The 18,675-nt window shown below is 40.9% G+C and overlaps 1 protein-coding gene across 7 annotated transcripts in view; it reads right to left on the bottom strand.

Moving 5' to 3' along the window:
• gramd1ba (GRAM domain containing 1Ba) overlaps nucleotides 1-18,675 on the bottom strand; it is a 689,080-nt gene that overhangs the window by 237,115 nt on the left and 433,290 nt on the right. The window lies entirely within an intron of this gene.

The raw sequence follows: 18,675 nt of genomic DNA, 5'->3' as shown, positions 1-18,675 counted from the left end.
CAGACGGACAGTGCAGGTCCAAAATTACCCCCAAAGTTACTGTGAGAACAAGATGTAAGTTTGAAATGAACGTGCTTCATACAGCTGTTAACAAAAGGTAATTCAGTAAGAATGCTCACAAAATAAGAGTAGATTTGAATGGGGTTCAAAGAAGAAGAATTGCAGGGTGTAGAAGAAAGGTATCATTGGTAAAGTATGGCTAGAGTGAGTCAACTTTTCTTTCAAATTATAAAAGCTAAAGTAAAGAAGTGAATGCTAGAAGTGAGTGTTGCTAAAGAGACAAAGAAGAGATCAAAGGGAAAGCTCTTATTAAAAGACACTGAGACCAATGGGCTAACTGTTTTAGGTCTCAGCAAACAGTATGAATGAAGCCAGACCTGAAGAACAGCTGTGGTTAACCTCAGTGGACACCCCAAGAGAAATTAAAGGCACTATGTTAAAACTACTCAGACAGTTTAAAATCTATCAGGAGTTGCTCAACAGATATGGGGAGGGTTAGCTCTGGACGTAGTTAAGTTTGCTTGGAACTATTTTAAAGTATCGATACTGTGAGAAGCACTGTAAGAAACAGTAATTCTGCTCTTTTCTATTTCTTAATAAACAATTATTTTACTATAAAATCGTCACAAGTAGTCTGGACATCAATTCTGGATTTCAAAACTTCTCATACTATACAAATTGAAAAAAAAACAAACGTCAGGCAGTTGTTTCAAGTTTCCCTTTTGGGACTTGAACAGTTCAGCATTTATCATCAGTCATGCTTGAACAAAATACTGAAGTTACAATTTTTTAAAATATTGTTTTGCTTCTGTTGGCATCTGGGTGTTAGTTTTCAGGCATTAAAATAGAGTTGGATTAGAAAATATTTCAGGAGCAGTTGGAGTAGGAGACAACAAGGAAAGCAAGTAGAAGTCAAGACTTAGGAAAGCGGCATCCTATCACTGAGACATAATTAATGAATTCAATGATCAATAAACAGTGCAAGATTGAAAAATATGAACAACGATGCATACTGTAAATAGATATACACAGTAGAAATAAAAAGAACTAAGCCAAGTAATGAAATGTGGAAAACAGCCAGAGAAAACTTTCCAAAATGGAGGTAAATGCGGCACCTGGATAGTGCAGGTCAGAAAGAGAATTAGGAAAATAACTGCTAAAAATTGCAAAACTAAAAGACAACATTTTTGGAACCATATATAAGATGTTACAACTCAAACATAGTCAAGAAAGAAAATAAATTGCATTATATAGTGTTTTGCAACGTCTGGACATCCAGAGCACTATACAGCCATTAAGTTCTTTTGAAACAGAAGTTAAATGTTGTGGATGCTAAGAAAATGCAAACTGCTGGAAATATTCAGCAGGTCAGGTTGCATCTGTAGTGAGGGAAATAGAGTTAATGTTTCAGGACGATGACCTCTTATTGGAACAAAGTTCTTCTGAGATGTCATAATAATCTGGGGAAATGTGGCAGCCAATTTGTACCAGCAATGTCCCACAAACAACAATGAGATAACTGACCAGATAGCCTGTTTTCATTTTGTCTCAATTGTGCAAGTGCTATCACATGGTTGACAAAGGAAGACAGGTCAATGTTCTGCTAAGACCAACCAAATCCAGAACTCTAGTCTGACTTACCGTTTCAACCACCTCCCTCACTTTGTTCAGATCCAGACTGTAGCTCTAACAACGGGTCTAATCCCAAAACATAAACTGGTCTTTCCTCTTTTCAAATGATAACGAGCTGTGTTTCTGTCCAGAGTTTCCAGAATTTTCTTCACCCCACAGATTGTAGCAGTTGAAGAAAAAGGTGTAACATCAACTGCTCAGGGCAGTAATGGCCAACATCCTGAGTATGAATCATTTAAACAATGCAAAACAAACATACAGGACAAAGAGTATGATATCTAGCCCCACGCGGGCACAAATGCTAGCTCAAATGTGAACTATAATTCTGCTGGAGCCCATCACATTTATTGTTCAGTCTTTGACATTTTTCATCTGGCTGAGAATCAACCTTTCACTGCAGTGATTGGAGCTCAGGCTTTGATTCATATCTCAAAACCACAGATGACTATTATTGGCGCTATCAATCGGCACTACTGTCACCGTTCATTTGATTTACAATGCAAGGGGAAGAAAAATTTCAGTGAAATCAACGTCAGCCCACAATTAAGAGCTGCTTACTGCTCTGAAAGGGAAACAAAGAAAGAACTTGCATTTGTATGTAGACTCTTATCACATTATCAAGATGTCTCAAAGTGCTTTACAATCAATACATTAATTTTCAAGTGCAATCACTATTTTTAAACATGCAAATACAACAGCTAAATTGCACACAGCAACATCCACAAAGAACAGATGAATGAATGAGAAATGTGTTCTTGCTATTGCTGGCTCAGTGATGAATATTAGCCAGATTGCTAGGTTAGCTCTCTGTTTTCTTTCTAAAATAGACAGAGTGCCTCAGTTGAATGTCTAATCTAAAAGATGAATCTCTGAAAATAAAGCATCTCCTCAATACTGCACAGAAACATCAACATAAATTACATGCTCAAGTTGTCACTGGGGTTTGAACTAACAATTTTCTGACTTAAGTGCGACAAGGCAACTATCGCCTAGAGTTAATCGCCGGAATTCTATCACCCTGCCCGCCATGGGAATCAGAGTGGGTGAGGAGCGGATAGTAGTAAGGTCCGTTGAAGTCAAGCAGAATTTATAATTTTAAGCAAGGCTGTAAAATCTCGCCCTATATACCCTATGAATGGTATGTTTTGTCTGCATAGCGTGCAAGAAACAATACTTTTCACTGTATCTCAATTCATGTGACAACAATGAATCAAATCTGGCATTACAATGATGTCTGAGCCTGCTTTATGATCAGGTAAATAAAAATCAACTGGGGAGGTGAATAGATAGACTCATGGCAGACTCAAAACATCTGACAGAAACTTTTGGTAGATATTTGAATGCAGTCCATAATAAGGTGAAGGATCATTGTGGGGGAATTTCAATGGACAGGGCAAGGCAGCTAAGAGAGCAGCTGGAAACCCTGGAATGGAAAGATTGGGAAAGGGAATTAAAGCAATATTAGAGAAATGAAGGATGTTAACAGGGACATGACATTGAAAGTTTAAATGGTGAAAATGCCATTTAATGATGTGGATCCTAAAATGGATTCATGGATTTTGAAACGGTTTAATGGAGGGACAAGGAATTAGAGCAGTCTCATGAGAACCAGGGTGGAGCTAAGAACATGAGTGTGGCAACATGTTTGACGAACCTCACTGAAGAAAAAAAGTCTTTAATTCTCATAAGCTTTTTCCAACTTGACACATTATTGTAGTTGTGCCCAATTTTCAATACCATCAGTGCCTCTGTGCTGATAAAACTGATAAATTGCTTACCACTGATCAGGAACATGCATTCAAGTGAATCCAACCTAATCATCATCTATCAAGATGTCATCTTATCCTTTTTTCGCTGGAAGTGAGCATATTAGTCTTAGGATATTTTTCAAAATGTGCAGGAATGTCACTTCCACTTCTCGTACTCTGCAACTTTACTGTGTGATTGATGAACTAATTCCAACGCTACTGAACTTAATACAAGGATGCCTATTGTAGCCTTGGATTGTAATCAGTTCCTCATTAGGATGAACGGACTACTTCTGGACAGGAGGTGAAAAGGCCAATCCTTCAGCGTGTATGCATCAGCCTGTACTTAATGCTTACATGTGTAGAGGTATCCCAATTTATCTGTTTACAGCAGTAGGGTTACATTAAAGACACAATAATATTTAAAGTATTTTACAGAAGCAAAGTTACTTTTTAATTATTCATACTACTTTTCCAAGTGGAAGAAGTGCTGCCGGATTTGCTGAGTTTTTTCAGCATTTTTTATTAGAAAAAAATGTTCATTTGTGCCCTAACAAAGAAGCAACATCATAGCATCATTTTGTCATTGCTTCTATGAACACCACACATACAACAATTTACTGATTCTCTTGAATCGCAGGTTTTGACGCTAACACTTTAATTTTCCAATGTGAAATCCACAATTGGATAAGAAAACTGTTAGGGGTATAAAATAAACCCATATGAATTCACACAGTAAGTGTCCACAACACCAGAACGAATAGAAGGAAGATAGCCATACATAAACAAAAAGAAAAGAGAAGAATTGGATGCTAACATCCATTTAATCTGATCATGGAGTTTGGACACATAAACAGCACTAGACAATATCTAAAGCCAAGACTAATTTACATTATCACTAGCTTCGACAAGGTAGCATTTGTTGTATACCTCAGCTGTGCACAATTACACTAATCAGGTAGTAAACTGACATCTTAATGTATTTAGTTGTTTGATAGTACAGAACTTGAGTTTTGCTGAAAAACAAATCCCATGCCGCTTAAGTTTTTCATCTTGCACTCATCAGGACAGTTGCACAATACAAGTCATTTGTGGAAACCTAATATTTATAACAGTAAGGAATTTAAATTTTGAACATGTCTCTTTTCCCATCCAACCATATTCAACCCACCTCGTAACACAATTTCCAAATTGAAGGTGAAGGCATGTGAGCAAAGCAAAGACCTTTGCCAGTGCTGTTCATGAACCATGTACAACTTGGATTCGTAAACACAAGAGCTATGATTTAAATGCATTAACAGTTCCTGAGCAGAATTGTCATCTTACCTTTGTTGTTTCCAAATCAGCTTTTTCCATTTCTTCTGCTTCGTGTATCAGTGGTTAGTGGAGTAGGGGAGGGTCAGAAGCAAATGTCATATGGGAAAAGAAGGAGCATATTTAATGAAGGAAAATGCGTTCACAGCAGGGCTCTACATGTGTAAAACAAAATTGCACGTGCTGGATACAGATAAAGAACAGTCCAAGTCAGCAGCATGTGTTTTTACAAATAGATATTAGCTCTTTTTTTTAAATTAGTTCCTCAAGTTGATAATTCATGAGAAAAAAATGGATATTATGTACAACAAAGCGATCACTATCCCCTGCAATATTGCATTTAAGTCACAAGGTCAAGTGATGGGAGAGGATCATATCGTCATAGGAAATGCCAAAACATTGATAGCCACAGAATAAAATCACATTTTTGGACATTACTGAATTTACATCAGAAGCCATCTGAATTTGTAAATATAAGTGTTTTACACTCTATGACTATAATATTTGATAATGTATACCAGACATCTCATGTAGCCAACTTCAATAATTCTTCCAAAAAACCTCAAAAATAGCATTGAATATCTTTTTGATACTGTTTCGTGAACGTCACTGCAAGTTACCATCAGCTTAGCACAAAAAAATCTGAATCTGCAAAATCGTAAGAACAATATCAAAAGAATCAATGAGCTGTATTTTGCAGCCCTCCCAGTAGTGGGTCAGCCAGGAGATGGGGTGAGGGTGAAGTGGGGGGATGCAATATACCATGGAAAATGTCACCTCCACCTACCCCACCCATTTATGATTTAATTGAATCCCTTAAATGGTAAACTACTGGCCTCATCCCAACACCAATAGGATTTAGTCAGTGTTGGGAGAGGCTCAAAACAAGCATCCAGTCGATCAGCTTTCACTGCTTGAGCTGGGTGTGTGAGCAAAGGCAAGGGATGCCTCCTTCATGTGCCCCCAACTCACCCTGGGTTTCCATATGGGGGTGGGGCCATCACCCAATATAAAATGCAGCCCAATGATTCAGTAATTCTGTTTTAGTCACAGCATATAAACAGCTAATCACTGACTTTGCAAGTATGTCCTTGTTGAGGTCAAACAAGGAGTGTGATAAGAAAAGAGAGTCAGCCTACCCCTTCTCACCTCGTCATTACACTTTCCTTATCTCCACTGGCAACGATTCCAATGTTTTTCTGACTGGCCACCCATCCCCCATAAACTTGAGTTGATCTAAAAGTCTGCTGTCCGTATTCTATTATGTATCAAGTCCTGTTCACCCATTTCCTTCGTGCTTGATTAGCAACATTGATTTCCACATCAAGGCTTGATCTCTTCCACAACCCTTCAATAACTTTATGCCATTCCAAACACTGCATTTGTGTGCGTTACCCACTCCCTTCACTTCACCACTGACAGCTGTGTCTTCCACTATCTGTGCCTTCATACCAAGAATTTTTTTCCTGAATAGCTCCACCTCTCTCGCCTTCTTAAGGCACTTCTTAAAATCTCTTTGACCAAGCTTGTAGATGATGCCCTAATTCCCTCTACTTTGGCTCCTGTGTAAATTTTTGCCTGAATGTTTGATTGCAAACACCCAACAGTTAAAAATCTCATTTTACAAAATTTAATCTTCTCATTCATCACAGTTACTGTAAATTGGCAGAAACTGCTAAATGGTAAAAGTAACATTTCATTCGTAAAATTAACAATATAAAGGTAACTAAACCTAAAGGAAGAGTACTGAACTTTCCTGAAAGGCAAAAGAAACATGGGTGGCCTGAGAAAACAAATGCAGCGAGTGAAACATTGCCTGAAAGTATGCTGGAAGCAGATTCAGCAATAACCTTCAAAAGGAATTTGATAAGAACTTGAAGAGGAAATAACAGCAGGGCTTTGAGGAAAAAGCGGTGATGTGGAAATAATTGGATTGCTCTTTCAAGAACTAGCACAGGTATGATGCGTTGAATGGCCTCCTTCTGTGCTGTATGTTTTTAACACAGTTCATCATCTTTGCCATGATCAACATAATTTTTCTTCTGTCTAAAGCTGTATGAAAAACTATAGTATCTACAGATCACCAAGTATTTAATATCTAACAATTATGGGTACCATTGAAAATATTTTGTATCAATGATTCGTAAAACCTGCCATTTTTGTTTGGATTTAACGCACTACTGTTATGAAATCCTCCTTAGGCTGCTATTCAGTGACTGGCCTCTCGGAGGTGTAAAAGACAACTTAGTGACTTTCAAGACCTGTGTTGAAATGTCTCATCACCACTCAACACTTCTTGATATCCAAGATCAGGGATTTACTATATAATCATAGATGCAAATCTCATATCGTATTATTCAGTGTACTCAGGCACACTGTGTCACTGCAACAGCCTACTGTGATCCACAACACAATTTCTAGTTTGAAAAAATATTTAATTAAAGGATTCTCCGACAAATTGATCATATGTGCTGTTCTCCACTTTGTTTAGATTTGAGCAATATTAACCCAAGTGTCAAGCGCCAATAATAATGCCATGAGATAAAAATACTGGCTATTTGAACAAGACATTATAAGAACATAAGAACATAAGAACATAAGAAATAGGAGCAGGAGTAGGCCATCTGGCCCTTCGAGCCTGCCCCGCCATTCAATAAGATCATGGCTGATCTGTCGTGGCTCAGTTCCACTTTCCCGCCCTCTCCCCATAACCCTTAATCCCCTCTCTTCTCAAAAACCCATCAACCCGCTTCTTAAAAATATTTAGCGAGGCAGCCTCCACCACTTCAACGGGCAGAGAATTCCAGAGATTCACCACCCTTTGAGTGGAGAAGTTCCTCCTCAACTCCGTTCTGAACCGCCCCCCCTTTATCTTGAGGCTGTGCCCCCTAGTCCTACTGTCTTTTTTGAGCGGGAAGAGTCTTTCCACCTCTATCCTATCCATCCCATTCATCATCTTATACGTCTCAATGAGATCTCCCCTCATTCTTCTAAACTCTAACGAGTACAAGCCTAGTTTATTCAGCCTCTCCTCATAGCTCAACCCCCTCAACTCCGGTATCAGCCTAGTAAACCTCCTCTGCACTCCCTCCAAGGCCAAAATATCCTTGCGCAGGTGCGGCGCCCAAAACTGCACACAGTACTCCAGCTGCGGCCTCACCAATGCCCTATACAGCTGCAGCAAGACCTCCCTACTTTTATATTCAATCCCCCTCGCTATGAAGGCCAGCATCCCATTCGCCTTCCTGACCACCTGCTGCACCTGCAGGCTGGGTTTTTGCGACTCATGCACAAGGACCCCGAGGTCCCTCTGCACCGTCGCCTGCTGCAGTTTTTCGCCACGTAAGTAATAGTCCTTCCTACCATTCTTCCTACCAAAGTGGACCACCTCACACTTGCCAACATTAAATTCCATTTGCCATTTCCTGGCCCATTCGCCCAGCCTATCTAGATCCTTCTGCAGACTCTCCACACCCTCCGCACAATTTGCCTTTCCCCCAATCTTGGTGTCATCAGCAAATTATCAATATTCAATGGCCTGCATTTAGTAGATTAGCATTAAAAAGATTTTTTTCTTATTTTAAATGCGCTATGTTGAGTGATAAAAACATTCTGAAAAATCAACAGGCATTATTTTAAGACATGACAATGACAGAATGGTTCAAATTAAGTCACAAATCATATTTGAATGTTTTTTGAGCACTAAGAGAGCCCCAAACCAGAAATATTGATCATGGAATGCTCATTCAGCCTATCGAGTCTGCACCAACCACAATCCCACCCAGGCCCTATCCCCATAACCCCATGTATTTATCCTAGCTAGTCCCCTGACACCAAGGAGCAATGATGTGGAGTTGCCAGTGTTGAACTGGGGTAGGAAAAGTGAGAAGTCTCACAACCCCAGATGAAGGGGCAGCACTCTGAAAGCTTGTGAGACTACTTACAGTACTAAGGGGCAATTTAGTATTGCCAATCCATCGAATCCACACATCTTTGGACTGTGGGAAGAAGCTGGAGCGTCCGGAGGAAACTCACGTAACCATGGGCCGAACGTGCAGACTCTGCAAAACAATGACCCACGTCCCTGGCGTTGTGAGGCAGCAGTGCTAACCACTGTGCCAGCGTACCACTCAAAGACAGCATTAAATTTTCCTGTCATTGTATATAATCAACACAGAATAAGTCACAGAAAGTAATGTTCAATTTTTACTACTGTATGATGGATGCACTGACTGTTCATTGACAATGATAAAAGGAAGGGAAAAGCATCACATTATCTTGCATCCAGCCTTCTCTGCAGCGCTCAACTGTCTAATTGAATAAGAGATCCAAAGTAATGCTGGAGAGATCTTTCGAGGGGGTGGGAGGACGGAGAAATTGAGTGCAAGACACCAAATCAGGAAATGGGGGGCAGAATAGCATGAAGGAGTCATCGCGAACAATGTTCGGAGTCAGAATCCATGTCAGTGCAATTTGAGAGGTGCTGAGAACCAATGAACTTCTAGATATCGAATGTGATCATGTGCCTGTAGATTAATGGTTAAAGGGTGTAGCAGGAATTGTATCTGTGACCTTGGTGTGGCTCTGGAGGAAGAAGAGCAATTGCTGAGGCTTTTGCAGATATTATGGCTTGGTTTGGCTAAATATTGAAAATAAAACAAAAAAAACAGCATTTAGAATGAACAGGAAGGTACTAATGAAAAAGTCAGATGCTTCCCTGAGACATGTCCCTGTTGGAAATTAAATACTGATCCTCCAGAACTTGAATATTGGGAATATCTCCAACCTACATGCAGTGTGTGCTATTACTCGTTCTCACAATTTTTAGACTTATATCCAAGGCATTTTTCAGTTTTCATCTTTTGTGTCAGATTTTATGAAGTTATCAGTCAGTTTATGGAGTTTCTACATTGACACATTTGCAGTAGGTTACCTCATAACCTGGAAAAAATCCAGAATTAGGACAAGTAAGATAAACAGTAACACTTGACGTCAATCTGCCTATGGCAGGTTGCCCATGCACACTTTGTCTGCTGTCTCATGTATGGTTGCTCATGTTGGTGAGATGGTGCAGTGTGGATTTGCACCTATGCAAAGTAACATCACATACACTGCCTGCAGCTTGGGAAGCTGTCCTGCCTCACATTCCAGCTCCCTGCCATCGGTTTTCGCCCTTCACAAGTACAACTTGTATTTTGTCCAAACACGGCTGCTTTCAGTTGATTAAAAACATATTTTCCTTTAGCCTTTTCCTCATTCCACTATAAGAACCTCAAGTTGTTAGGAACACAAAAAGGTTTTCAAACTCCACTAACCCTTTAACTTCTCCAGCTTCAATAACTTAAAATAAGGTACTTTATTGTACTCAGTTTGATCATGCATACTTGAGTGAATCATTCCGCCACCACCCCACCCCCCGCCCCACACACACACACACAGCTGTGCTAGCTTTGAAGCTATTACAGGAAGCACACCCTATGGAGCTGCAGCATTAACAAACTCAGTCATCAAAAGGTTTTTGAAACTATTGTAATGCATTAGTCAACAGCAGTATTTTGTATTGAAATAATCCCACACATTAATCTTTGCTTTTTTTCTGTTGACCTTATAGAATAGTTTTAGTGAAACACCGAATGCCAACAATTGACAGAATTGTTGCACACAAAGTTTCTTTTACAACAGTGTCAGCACACAGTACAGCATTGTGGAGATAGGAAATATGCACCCATTACAAGCGTAACCATGAAACATTTTGCTTACAAAGAGTACAATGTGCTTGTCTCCAGCTATTGATGTACCCTTAGTTTCTTTGCTTGACATACATTCATCTTGCACCACAATAACGTAACATGGATGGAAGTGGCGCCGTTATACTGTGACCAGTGCAAAGTAAATCTGACACTTGGAGCTGGTTGGTTGTATGGATAGTGGGGGCCACAACGTACCTGGTAGGGGAGAGCCAATGATCAGAAAGGTTGATCTCCCAGGATTTTGGTTATGATTCTCCCTGCTTTTGAGAGTGTTGATTTCTGTGGGTTTCATTTTTTTAATCGGTGGGTTACAAAGGAGGTTTTTTGACCTCTTGCTCTTTGGTATTAGAAGCTCTTCGGTAATTGTTTGTTCTTGACGGGACTTCAGTACCTAACATCGGAAAGTTAGAGAGGTGATGGCTGCAACCAGTCGAGCCCCAAACCAAAACGCATGTAACACTGTTAGGGTGAAGTAGGAACACCCTCTGATGCGTTTTCTTCATTAAGAGAATCCTTCTTGATTTCTGTGAATTGAAAGCTGCTGACATTTACTATCCGCAGGACTTCCGCAATGCTGGATACTTCGATGTGATCTTCAACAATGGTGCAGCCTACATCAAATCTGTGAAAGTGTTCGAAAAGAGAAACCTGCCACACCTGAGAAATCTCAAAGCAGAGCCTCTCTTTACTCTGGTCACCTCGACGGGACTGTAAGGTGACTGTGCACCTCTTCAACCCCCATATTTTGGGCGTAGATCTGCTCAGCTTCCTCACCAGGTATGTTGACAAGGTTGGCAACTGCTCTGAATCCAAGGATGTCTTCAGAATCTGGTCCAGCAAACACCTTAGTGTGACACTCAAGACCGATGGAAAGGGAATTCCCGCCCCCCAGTTTCATGATCAGGGGAAGCCATGGCTATCTCATCTATGGCACCAGCCAAAGTTTGTTGCTCCTGTGGAAATTCCAGTCACATAGTGGCCAACTGCAGTGCTCTCATCTACAAGAATTGCAAGTAGCAAAGAGATCTGACAAAGGACTACAGAGTTTGACGTATTGTGGTAACTTGGTAAAGTTCAATAAAGGAGATTTGAATGTTTTTGTCCATGGCATCAGTTGACCCAAGTTCGCGGCAACAAGACTAAGTGTAGCAACTTGTGAGGTGAAGCAGTCCATCTCTAAAATACCTGCCCCCAAAACACTGCCTTATTTAAGCACAGGCATAAAAACCAAGGATGGCCAAGCAGAAGAAATGGCCAGCCTGACTACTGCTAAGGAGATGTGCAAACCTCCAGCCAATGAGCTTCTAGCCAGGAGAACGGGTCAAAGGAGAAAAGATGGAAGGTTCGGGAAAAGGAACGAGGGTGGCAGCAGATGGCCAAACAATGTAACTGCTCAATGCACCTCCCACCTCTCAATGGAACAAGCTAATGGAGGATAATCCATTAGAGAGCCAGTCAGCAGAGCTTTGGCAGCTGGTGAGGGGGGCAGGAAGAAAGGGGAAAAGGATAAAGCCACTTCTCAAGTGAACAGCAAGAGTCCACTCCCATCCAACAGATGAGAGGGGCAGCTGCACTTTGGACAAGGATGAAAGTGGACAAAGTGGCAAAACTATGGGGAGTTGGAGGATGAGACACGTGAACTCCAGAGCATTGGAAATAATGAGGTGACCAGTGTGCCCCAACTCCAATCCTAAGGTGAGGAGACCAGCACATCCCAGCTCCAGGAAATCAGGAGCAGCAACTCCCCTGCAGGGGGATGGATGTAAAAGAGGGTTCCAACAGAGGAAGTGATGCCACCTGGATGGAACAATTCAAATGAGGGGAATTCAGGACAGTTTCCTCAGCCAACCAAAATGAGACAACTTACAGATGCCGTGGGCATGCAGGAGCTGACAAAAGGACTGGAACTGTAAAAGATAACAGGTCTGGTAAACAACAAAAAGGGGCAAACTCGTCATCTCCAAAGTTAAGTAGCTGGAAGGTAGTCACCTCCTCATTTTAGATGTACTGTATAAGAATGCGCTCCACTCCCCATCCCAGAACAGCAAGTGGCTGGCTGTGCTTCAGCAGCTTCCATTGCTGCTGGCTACTTCCAGGCTGGTCATTCTGGACAATGACTTTAACCGCATCATTAATGCGGCTGGATGATCCAGCAGTACTGACAGCAGACTGGACACCTCCTCTAGACCCCTGATGGAAACAGTAAAAGATGACAAACTGCACACCTTCAGCAATGCGGTAGATGGAGCACAGTGTAGATATACCTGTTAAAGCCTCTCTGCATATGGATAATATCACCACCTTCTGCTCAGATCCACTGTCGGTGCACAGGCTGATCAACATCTAAGATCAGTTTGAACTGGCCTCAGGTACTAAGGTAAATGATGATAAGAGCAAGGCCAAGATCTTTGGGAACTCAACTGACCAACCCCTTGCCCCTTTCGCTGTCCAGTCAAGTGGTTTTAAGTACTTGGGACATGGTTCAGAGGGACCAGGGCCTGCATTAAGAAATTAGGAGAGAATAGGTATAATGAACCAAAAACATGTTGGTTGGCTCGATGGGCCTGTTTCTGTGCTGCATTGCTCTTTGAATCTATGTGGGAGTGACGCTCCCTCTCCATTGCAGGTAAGAACCTGACCATCAAGTGTGAGGCATCGGTGTTGCTGTCTGGTCTATTTCTCACACCTGCACTGTGGCAATCATCTAAGCCCCTTTCCACCTCATACGGAGGTCAAAAATGGGCTGTGTGTGTAGGGACATAATATACAATCCTCTAGATAAAGGGGAAGAATATGCCCAACATCATCCTAATCCTGATAGCCACATCATGTATTCTCAGAGACTACTTCCCAGGGCTGAAATGGTCGCTACAAGAGGTCACAGGTTTAAGGTGCTGGGGAGTAGGTACAGAGGAGATGTCGGGGTAAGTTTTTCACTCAAAGGGTGGTGGGTGAATGGAATCAGCTGTCGTCGGTGGTGGTGGAGGTGAACTCGTTGGAACCTTTTTAGAGATTTCTGGATGAGTACATTGGATTTAATGGGATTGAGGGTTATAGATAGGCCTAGTAGATAGGGATACGATCAGCACAACTTGTGGACTGAAGGGCCTGTTTGTGCTGTAGTTTGCTATGTTCTTTGTGTGTCTGTATCTCTGGTACACACATGGACACCATCACCTGCTGCAGGAGCATCAACTCGGTGAAAGATGCTCTTTGATCTGCCTGAAACTTGTTAGTCTTCTGTTGCAAACAGTTGTCCTCGATCAAGTGTTGCAGACTGGCATCCAAGGTCCAGGGTTACGTGCTACAGTAAAGCTTGTGACAGCTACCCAAGAGGCACAATATAGCAATGTTGTTATCTAAGACCTTTCAGCCATAGTAATGAGAACATAAGAGCATAAGAAATAGGAGCAGGAGTAGTCCATCTAGCCCTTCGAGCCTGCCCCGCCATTCAATAAGATCATGGCTGATCTGAAGTGGATCGGTTCCACTTTCCCGCTTTCTGCCCATAACCCCTAATTCCCTTGTCTGTCAGAAACCTATCCATCTGTGACTTAAATATATTCAGCGAGGTAGCCTCCACCACTTCAACGGGCAGAGAATTCCAGATTCACCACCCTTTGAGTGAAGAAGTTCCTCCTCAACTCCAATCTAAACTGCTCCCCCCCCCCCTTATCCTGAGGCTGTGCCCTCTAGTCCTGTTATCCTTTCTAAGCGGGAAGAATCTCTCTACCTCTACCCTATCTATCCCCTTCATTATCTTACATGTCTCTATAAGATCCCCCCTCAGCCTTCTAAACTCCAACAAGTACAGACCCAGTCTATTCAATCTCTCTTCATAGGCTAACCTCCTCATCTCCGGTATCAGCCTAGTGAACCTTCTCTGCACTCCCTCCAAGGCCAATATATCCTTTCGCAAATAAGGGGACCAAAACTGCACACAGTACTTCAGTTGCGGCCTCACCAGTGCCGTGTACAGTTGCAGCAAGACCTCCCCACTTTTTTATTCTATCCCCCTCGCTATAAAGCCCAACATTCCATTCGCCTTCTTGATCACCTGCTGCACCTGCAGACTGGGTTTTTGCGATTTGTGCACAAGGACCCCCAGGTCCCTCTGCACAGTAGCATGCTGCAGCTTTTTGCCTTTTAAATAATAATCCCTCCTACTATTATTTCTACCAAAGTGGATAACCTCACACTTGCTAACATTATACTCCATCTGCCAGGTCCTCGCCCACCCGGTCAGCCTATTCAGATCTCTCTGCAGACTTTCCACACCCTCCACGCAATTTGCTTTTCCACTCATCTTCGTGTCATCAGCAAATTTCGTTACCCTACACTCAGCCCCCTCCTCCAGATCATTTATGTAAATGGTAAACAGTTGAGGCCCCAGCATCGATCCCTGCGGCACTCCACTAGTCACCAACTGCCAACCAGAATAGTACCCATTGATTCCAACTCTCTGCTTCCTATTAGACAACCAATCCTCTATCCACGCTAACACCTTACCCCCAACTCCATGCACCCTAAGGAGAGGGGCAATGTATAGAACCCCCTCAGGCTGTATGACTCACATTGAATGTATAACGAATATTACAAATTTCACAGTTGTTTGGAAGCACCTCGGAATGCAACTTGTTCTCGGTAGATAACTTAAATACCTTTGCGCCACTTATAATGACTATTCTGAAATGTCTGTAACTTCCCTTTGACTGTACTGAAGTACCCCAAGAATGCAACATGACGACGTGGAGAACCTGAATGTTATTGCAGTTTGAGTGCCGGCCATTTTGAAGTGTTTGCAATATTCTTTCAGATATTTTATGAATGAGGTACATCTTTGCAAAGATGTACCTCACTGGGTTTCAGAGTAGAATTTTATAAAGTTGATTGACAGATAAATCATGTGACTGGGCAAGACTAGGTTTACAGCGAGCAACACACTTCCAGTTATTGTTTAGAATCTTCACAGTGCAGTAGCTCTGTCTGTTTCTCCCTCTCTCTCTGGAGGTTAGAGTCTGGGATCTGCCAGAAAATGGGTCTCTTTCTCTGAAGTTCTGCTATTTGAAGATACATTTTTCTCTGGAGGCTGTGGTTCGATGATTGTCTTTCTGTATCTTTGTCCAAAAGAGTTAAAAGACTGGAAGACTGGCACCCTGTATCAGCCTTTTTGCTAACTAATTCTATTGAGAGGGTTATGTCTGAGAATATTTCTTAAATTAGAACAATAGAGCTAGCTAGCAGTTAAGAATTATACTTTCATGTAAACCTGAGTGCTTTTGCTAACCGATTCTGAAGAAGGGTTTACATCTGCGGGGATATTGTTTATATTGGGAACTATGGATAGGTTTATGGACAAAAAGGGATTGGTTTAGGTTAGTGGGTCATTGTTTTTTAACTGGTCAGCGCAACATCGTGGGCCGAAGGGCCTGTTCTGCGCTGTAATGTTCTATGTTCTATGGATAATAGTTAGCAGTTAAGAGTTTTACCTTGTTGTGCTTAAGCATTTCAATTGGTAGAAGTTATGCTAATTTTTTTTGTTATATTTTAACTGTGTAAATAAAGCTTGTTTTAATAAAAGCTTCCTAAGGGATCAATAGAATTACATGAGGAATGAACCATCTTATGCTCGTACTAATGCCAATAACAAAAAAGTTAGGGTCTTGGCTGACTTTATATATACCTTGGAGTTTCTCATCTGGTCCCTAATAATTGCACATTTGAAGCTAAAGCACCTTGGACTAATAACTATCACTTGGATGGTAAACAGCTTCTTCACATTTGAAATTTATTTTTTTTTGTACCAGTAATGAGCTTATCAATTTTAACCAGTTTTGAACTATTAATGAGCTTATCAATTTTAACTGGTTTAGACATTTTTAATATTCAATTCTCACCCATTTCATGTCGGCCCATAAAATGTAATGGTTACATAGAAATAATTGCTTTGTATGTTTGCGAAATGCCCCTTCGATGCATCAGCACAAAACATGGCCTTTAAATATTCCGACTAAAACCGTTGGAAAAAAAACCAAATTATTTTCTGAGGAATTTTCTAAAGTGGCAAAGGAAGTTCAATCAATGTAAGTGGGCCAGACGCAGATTACAAGAACACTACTACTATACACTGTCTGGAGATTGCGTCATTAGTGTTAGCATTATGGGAATTGTGTATCTGTTAACAGAGATGGAAAGTAATATATTTATTGGGCCTTTGTCGAGGGCTCATACAAAAAAAGGTGGAGGGCATAATTTGTTAAAATAAATGCAAACAACCTTCTGCAAACACAATTTAAGTTAAAATAATCATCCTGTAAATCAGGTAGCTATCCTCCAGGCAAAATTCCATCTAGATTTATATCCAGAACTACAATCAAGGAAGACAATTCTAAAGGAAGCAGAAGAAGGACATAATCAGCAAATGACTTATTAATTATGATTCATGTTGCTACAATAAATGTAAAATCCAAATTGGGAGTGGTCATTAATCAAGCAAAAATTGCCACTGTGGGGCATTTAAGGGATTATTGTGCATTCTATTCACTTTATAAGCAAATTTTGCATGATTTAGAGTTTGTCTGTATTCTTGGATTTTATAATTGTGGCCAACAACCTGAATTTCAAGTTGTGTTTCCTGCAAATCTGTTCCCACCTGGGGGTGCATTTCATGACACAATGTGAAGTAAAAATTGGTTGTTCTTTTAAGTTACAAAGAGGGAGCAGCTAGAAGCCAAAAAAGTTTTTGGTTGCAGCAACGTGAGTGGAATCTCAGGCGAAGACTGAAGAGACCAAATTCACGGGAGTTAAATTGAGGTAACTTTACATGCCTTTCTAATTTAGCTATCTAATCTTCATTAGGCAGCTTGTTCTACTCTACCTATCTCACCTGGATGAGCAAAAGAGTGGTGGAGCCGTGATGTGGAAGCCAGTAATCCCTTTGTGCAGATTACTAAATAGATCAGGCTGTGGACTCAGGTTGTTCAGTAAGGAGTCATACGCTATTATGGTCCTTGTGAGAAGTCTGACAACACCAGGTTTAAGTCCAACCGATTTATTTGATAGTATTTGATAATAAATCGGTTGGACTTAAACCTGGTGTTGTCAGACTTCTTACTGTGTTTACCCCAGTCCAACGCCAGCATGTCCACATTATGATCCCTGTACAGACCAATAATGTTAAAGAGGAAAATTGAGCTTTGAGTTAATAGCTGATAAGGATATGATGAGATTTTATGTTTTAAAATATTTACTGCAACAAATCACTAAAAAAAATTAACTAAACACTACCTTCGTAGGCAATTTATACTTGAAACCCCAAAACAAAATACCAACTTGCTATTTATTCCTACTGAGAAAACACAATTTGCAGATATAATTTAGCTTTGGAGGAGTTATTCCTTTTCTTTGTTCAGCCTGATTAACTTGCAATCTTTGAACTGTCCTTCACAGTGAAGTTTTCTTTTCTGAGAGACTCTCTCTCGAGCCCAAGTAGACAACTCTTCCAGCCTCATTTTAGCTCTTCACGAGTTTGTTTTTTTAAAATCCTAACTGAGTTTCCACCAGCATTCCTATGTGGCAAACCATAGAGATCTTTTTGGCTTCTAATTTCTCCCTCTTTCCCAAATCCAGGCAGATGCCAAAGGCCGTCAGTGATATTCTAAGAATACTAATTAGCTATCCTTGAGAGCCCAACTCTGTCTGAGAAGTAAATGGACGGTTTAAAGCACAGCTGTTTACAATCCAGCATTCTGAACAGATTCCTGGAACTTTGGAGACACAGTCTCCACTATAAACGCACAGGGTGCTGTCATTATTTCAGAGCTAAATACCTTGCACTTCCTTCCCAATAAAACAATCTATGCTTCCTTTATTGCTCACAACCCTCCCGGGCTTATTGTTAACCAGACTTCAGACCATGTCATATGATCCCTTCATTTTATCTTAAATTTAAGAAACACATGAACAATCTTATAAATCTTATTATTGCAACACTACAATTAATCACAGCGGGGAGAATTTTACTCAGTTTTGCCGATATAAGCTGTAACATTTAATATACGTATACTAACTCATACAGATGACCCAGATTTGTTTCCCTGTCTACATTCGTATAGCTGATCTCAACAGGGATAGCAGCAGAATTCTAGACAGTGTTCCCTGATGGACTATCATTCAATGATGGTGCAAAATTTACAAATACAAGCAGCCATCCTGTACTTCTCTCAAATATG

The sequence above is a fragment of the Carcharhinus amblyrhynchos genome, chromosome 29, assembly GCF_965287045.1.
Source record: "Carcharhinus amblyrhynchos chromosome 29, sCarAmb.v2.hapA, whole genome shotgun sequence".
Lineage (NCBI taxonomy): Eukaryota > Metazoa > Chordata > Chondrichthyes > Carcharhiniformes > Carcharhinidae > Carcharhinus > Carcharhinus amblyrhynchos.
This window is presented reverse-complemented; position numbering and strand designations above follow the sequence as displayed.